The sequence below is a fragment of the Glycine soja genome, chromosome 14, assembly GCF_004193775.1.
Source record: "Glycine soja cultivar W05 chromosome 14, ASM419377v2, whole genome shotgun sequence".
Lineage (NCBI taxonomy): Eukaryota > Viridiplantae > Streptophyta > Magnoliopsida > Fabales > Fabaceae > Glycine > Glycine soja.
Window position 1 is genome coordinate 27,004,336 of NC_041015.1, and position 6,589 is coordinate 27,010,924.

Genomic DNA, 6,589 nt, shown 5'->3' on the forward strand with positions numbered 1-6,589 from the left:
GGGAGATTGAAGCCAATCCCTACAAATGCACTGCCATACTAGAGATGCACAGCCCAACCAACGTCCAAGAAGCACAGAAGCTCAACGGTAGGCTAGCATCCCTATCCAGGTTCCTTCCAAAGCTCGTTGAAAAGGCAAAGTCATTTTACAAACTGCTAAAAAAGATTGAGCCCTTCTCATGGGACGAGACTTATGAACAAGCCTTCCCAGCTTTCAAGAAGACCAGTTCTGAGTCAACCCAGGCCAGAAGCACCTCTACTCCTGTATCTCTCAGTGGCTGACGAAGCCGTAAGCTCAACCCTCGTACAAGAGGAAGGGAGGCATCATGCTCCATGACGCTGAGATGTGCTACCAAAGGATAAAAAAGGTAGCGCTAGCACACATCACTTCGGCATGATGACTTAGGCCCTACTTCCAGCGTCATCAAGTAGTTGTCAAGACGAACTATCCCATCAAATAGGTTTTGAGAAAGCTTGAACTTGCAGGAAAGATGGTAGCCTGGTCCGTCAAACTATCAGGGTTCGACATTCAGTGTGAACCACACGGTCCCATGAAGACACAATTCATGACTGATTTTCTGGTAAAATTCGCTAGAAATGACACAACCACGCCAGACTGATGGACCCTTTACTTTGACAGTGCGTCCAACATAAAAGGAAGCGGGGCAGGGATCCTCAAAGGCCCTAACAATATCACTCTAGAGCAAGCCCTCAAGCTCAACTTCAGAGCCTCAAACAATTAGGCAGAGTATGAGGCACTTATTGTAGGTCTGAAGCTAGCCAAAGAAGTCGAAGCCAAGCGGCTACGATGCTACACAGACTCATAGCTTGCCCAAGGATAGGTTTCCAACACATACCAAACCAAGGAAACAGTGCTGCTCAAATACTATCACATAGCAAAGTCTCTCATTGACAATTTTGACTATTTTGAAATGTACTACATCCCCAGGGAAAGCAATACCCGGGCGGACCTACTCTACAAGTTGGCCAGTACCAAGAAGGTTGGGCACCTCAAGACCATCATCCAGGAGATGCTCCAAACTCTCACTATAGATGCTGAGGAAATTATGACCGAAAAAGAGGAAGAACCAAACTGGATGACCCCCTACAAGAACTTCCTAATTCGGGGGGGGGGGGGTCTTACCACTAAACGAGGATGAAGCCGAACACCTCAAACGGAAGGCCAACTAATACACCATCCTTGATGACGAGTTAATCAAGTGCCTAAACAGTCAACAGGCAGACTACGTCATGAAAGAACTTCACAAAAGGATCTATGGTCTCCATACTGGAGGACGCTCCCTAGCCACCAAAGCGGTGCGAGCTAGCTATTAATGGCCAACACTCAAGGCAGATGCCCCTGACTTTACCAGGAAATGCGGATGATGTTAAGAGTTTGCAGACGTGCCACACACTCCTCCTAACAAACTTCATAGTCTGAGCCCCCATGACCCTTTGCCATGTGGGGAATGGACATCCTAGGACCACTGCCAAATGCCCCGAGAGCTGTCAAATACTTACTAGTTGTCATCAACTACTTCACCAAGTGGATAGAAGCAAGATCACTTCGGGGCATTATGTCCAGTGAGGTGGAAAAATTCACCTAGAAGCACCTCATCTGCAGGTACGGCCTCCCATACACCGTTGTCATCGACAAGGATACCCAATTCAAAGCTCAAACTTCTTGACAAGGCTAGGCATCAAGCACCCGGTCACCTCTGTCGAACATCCTCAAACTAACAAACAAACATAGGCAGCTAATAGAGTCATCCTTAAGGCCCCGCGAACTAGACTCGACAAGTCTAAGGGCCTATGGAAAAAAGAACTATACAGCATACTCTAAGCATACCATTGTACATCCCAGACAGCAACCAATGAAACTCCTTATCGACTTACAAATGGCACAGACACCATGATCCCCGTGGAAGTCAGGGAACCATCGACATAGAGACTATTGTTCTAGCAATAGCAAAACGAAGAAAATATGAGGGTGGAACTAGAAACCAACGAAGAAGTCTGAGAAATGGTGAAGGTTAAAGAAGAAGCTGCCAAACTTCGAGTAGTCAGAAGATACAATACTATCTATTTAATGCAATGCCAATTTTTATCATTTCTTTCCTATGCTTTATTGTTACTGTATGGCCTGATCATCCATGCATTAGTTTTAGGGGTTATACATTCGGAAATGGTAATTTCTAAAGAACTAGGAAAGGGCATCTAAATAATTCATTGTTAGGGATATAGTGACTTTGTTTTGCCTCTGTATACACCTCCATACATCATGCAATTTACTATTCTATCTTTGCAAATGGATTTGGGGAGAGAGAATAGATAAATTAGGCTCTCTATCGTGAGGGATCAGAGTTGTGTGTCTTAGTAGATGTGAGTGGAAATTGAAAAAGCATTAGATAGAGAAAAATCATCAATATTGCATCAAAGGTAGTTAGGCATGATAGGCCCCAACATATTTTAAATTATGAATTTATCATTAAGCATTATTATCTTTATCTTCTACATTTCTTATCTTTTACTCCAATCTCTTATCTCTTTAAATTTTTATCTTATCTCCTAATCTTCTATTTTAAATTTCTTACCCTTCTTATTTCTTACTTTCTCTAAATTTTACATTTAAATTTCTTATCTCTTGCTTGTAAATTGGGTTTACATCAATCTAACTACAAACAAAGTTCTTGTAGATTTGACACTTGGACTTCCGAGTAATTTATTACTTGAGACAAATTGGTATACCTGCCAACGAGTTAACAAGTTTTTTGCGTCGTTGTCGAGGATTTTGTTCTTCGTACTTGGTTTTTTGCATATTCCAATTTTAAAGCAATCAATTTTTATTTTTAACTTTGTATTTTTATTTTTTTTCAATTTTACTTTGTTCAATCTTATATTTTTTTAACAAAAAAAGTGTCTTTTTCTTGAGAGTCTATGCTTGCAGGGTGGAACCTCAGAAGAACTTAATCCATGGAAGATATTTTAAAGAGGTGGACTGAGCATCTTGAAAGCACACGATTAAGGGTCAGTCACCCACCACCGGTAAATTGTGATTTTTGTGGAGGAGAGCATTTCAATAATAATTGTCATCTCTACTCCATGGAAAATCATTGGTAGGGACACGAGTTACACCCTTACAATCAAAATGAAGAAAAAACATTTTCTGATATGGAGAATGTGTTTATGCAATTCATGGAAAAATCTCAAGCTAGCTTTAAAGCCAATCAAAACTCAATTCAAAATCTAGAGATTCAAGTTGGCAAGAGTTACTCCATGAAAAATTGTCAGTGGGAGCAAGAGTTACAACCTTACAATCAATATGAAGAAGAAAGAATTTCTAATCTTGGTAATTTGTTGATGCAACTCATGGAAACATCTGAAGCTACTCAACATGCAATTAAAAATCTGGAAATTCAATTTGGTAAGCTAGCAAAAGAAGTGGCTAAATTTTTTGTCACAAGGGAATACAACTTTGTAGAGGTTGAAGCTCATGAGGAAAGTCTTGTAGAAGAGCATGATTCAAGAGAAAAAGATGGAAAAAAAAGTGAGGAGAGAACACAACAACAATGGGAGAAGTGTTCACAAGTAGAAATTCCACCAGAAAGTATTCTCCAAGTCAATACCCCTCCTCATCAACTGATTGTCAAGGAAGAAAGGCATGAAGAACATGTAAATCTTTAAGTGCCATTCTCTCCTTAATCACCAGCACTTCTCTTGCAATGACATGGAAGACATTTATGGGATACATGAGTTTCATGGAGTCTCTATCTAATAGGTGAAAATGCAAGGAAGATGTGTTCTATGTGACCTTCATGCCACCTTGAAGGCATTGGACCTATCAAGCTAATGACGTTAAAGAAGTGCTTACTGGGAGGCAACCCAGGATTTCTTACCTAGTCTCTCTTTTAGTTAATTTCATTTGTGTTTTTTTAGGATAGTTGTGTTATTTCTTTTCTTTTGATTTCGTGCAGTTTAATTTCAGTCATTGAATAAAAATTGCATGATAGAGACATAGGAAATCAGTAATTGGCTATGACTTGTTCTAGATGAATGGATGAATGAGATATACTGTGTATTGATGAAATGATTGTGAAATTTTTTATTCTTTTGTGAGCAAGTGTTATTGTGAGTGATGAAGTATGAATCGAAAGCACAAGAGTGAAGAGGTTAGCACGTCTGAATGAAAATCATGGTATGGTAAACCGAGCACTTCATAAATGTCCGGTGAGATATGTGACCTTATAATTGTGAGAGAATGATTGCTCTTAATTTCTTGATTTTGCATGATTCTTGGACTATTGAGTACATACATAAGGTGGAAATGATTAAGTCCTTGTTTTGATTTTCTTAGCCACTAAGCCAAATAGCTAACCTTTTACAAGAATAAATCCCTTGCACCCTGTTGAGCCTAATGTGAATAAATTGTCTTTGAAACCCGAGCCGAATAAAATTAATGAACGCCTTATCTTAGGTTGTACGAGAGCACAAGTTAAGACAAATTTACCCTTAATTTGAGGAGAGGAGGGTTCTTGGGTGAAAATTTTTGTTTCAGGAATAACACACATCCAGAGGAAACTGCATTATATGATCAATTGCTACAGTACTAATGTAATTCAGTTTTTATAGATTCTATTGATAAAAAAAGAAGAAGAAAAAAGTATGATTCAAATAAAAAACTAATAGCAACTATGTACCAAAGAAATTTTGTGTGCTGTTAAGAATGGAAGACATGAAAGTTAGGGCTGTGAAATATAAAGGCATGGGTTATTAGAAAAATATGAGGTAGGTGCTCTCTTAGAACCAAACTTTGAATCCAAAGAAAAACCATGTGTTCCTTGTTAGCCCAGCCATGTTACAAGCCTAAAAAAGCTGTTAGTAATCCAGAGTATGTATGTATGATTGCCTTAACTGAGAAGAAGTGCAAAGTTGGAAACATTAGTTCAGTTGTTGAATTTAAAAAACACTCTTAGCCAAGACACTTGTGTGTTGAAAGAAACACTAGCCTTGTAAGGAATGAAGTGTGGTAATTTTGCCTTGATGAAATTTTTATTTGCTAACCTTTTGCATCTCCATGTGCACTCCTTCATGCTCTCATCATAAGATCAAGACAAATGCATGCTTGAGGGTCATCCATTGAAAGGTGTGAAATGGTTTGCGGTTATCTCATGTGTCGGTATATTCAGAACTTGTCTTTTGCTTGAGAACAAACAAAGATTTTAATTTGAGGGAGTTGATAAGTTTAAAGTTTGAGTTAATTTGATAGTTAATTTTGGCTAAGAATGATTATAATTTCTTCACTTTACTGTTGTTTTTAATGAAATAATGAAGAAATTAATATCTTTGCAATTTTTTATCAGGAGAAGTTAAAAGAAAAAGATTTCAAGTGCTTTGGAGGAAAATTGATGCAAAAACTGGAAGAAAAAGCATTGAAGAAATGTTGAAGAATGGGATAGCTCACTTAGCGCACAAGACAGGCCCAACGCGTCTCCTCACTTAGCGGCCTGCTCATGCTTAGCGCAAAGAAGGCCCATTAAGAAGCTCAAAGGCGCGCTTAGTGTGAAAGCTTGCGCTAAGCGCGAGGTCTCTTGGAAATTAAGCTACCTTAGGCCTATAAAAGGAGTAGGAAGCAAAGGAGAAATACACACCTACACACCAATCCCTACACATCGAGACTCAGAGCTCTCTAATGAATATATTCTAAGCTTGATCATCTCTAATAAGGGAAACCCTCTTTCTATGTCCTTTATCCCTTTCTCCTCCTCTATCCATTTCTCTTCTTCTACCTACATCAGTCCCTAAAGTGTAAAGCTTCTCATGACAATGAGAGGTTAAAATCCCATTGTTGGGAGCCTGGCAACCAAATTTCCTTGTAATGTAATATTTCCTTACTATCTATTTAATGCAATGCCAATTTTTATTATTTCTTTCTTGTGCTTTATTGTTACTGTATGACCTGATCATCCATGCATTAGTTTTAGGGGTTATACAATGGGAAATGATAATTTCTAAAGAACTGGGAAAGGGCATCTAAACAATTCATTGCTAGAGATAAAGTGACTTTGTTTTTGCCTCTGTATACATATTCATACTTCATGCAATTTACTATTCTATGTTTGCAAAGGGATTTGGGAGAGAGAATAAATAAATTAGGCTCTTTATTGTGAGGGATCAGGGTTGAGTATCTTAGTAGATGTGGGTGGAAATTGGGAAAACATTAGATAGAGAAAAATTATCAATATTGCATCAAAGGTAGTTAGGCATGTTAGGCCCCAACATATTTTAAATTCTGAATTTATCATTAAGCATTATTATCTTTATCTTCTACATTTCTTATCTTTTACTCTAATCTCTTATCTCTTTAAATTTTTATCTTATCTCCTAATCTTCTATTTTAAATTTCTTATCCTTCTTATCTCTTACTTTCTTTAAATTTTACATTTAAATTTCTTATCTCTTGCTTGTAAATTGGGTTTGCATCAATCTAAGTACAAACAAAGTTCCTGTGGATTCGACACTCGAACTTCTGAGTACTTTACTACTTGAGACAAATTGATACACTTGCCAAAAAGTTGACATATGGTGAGTCC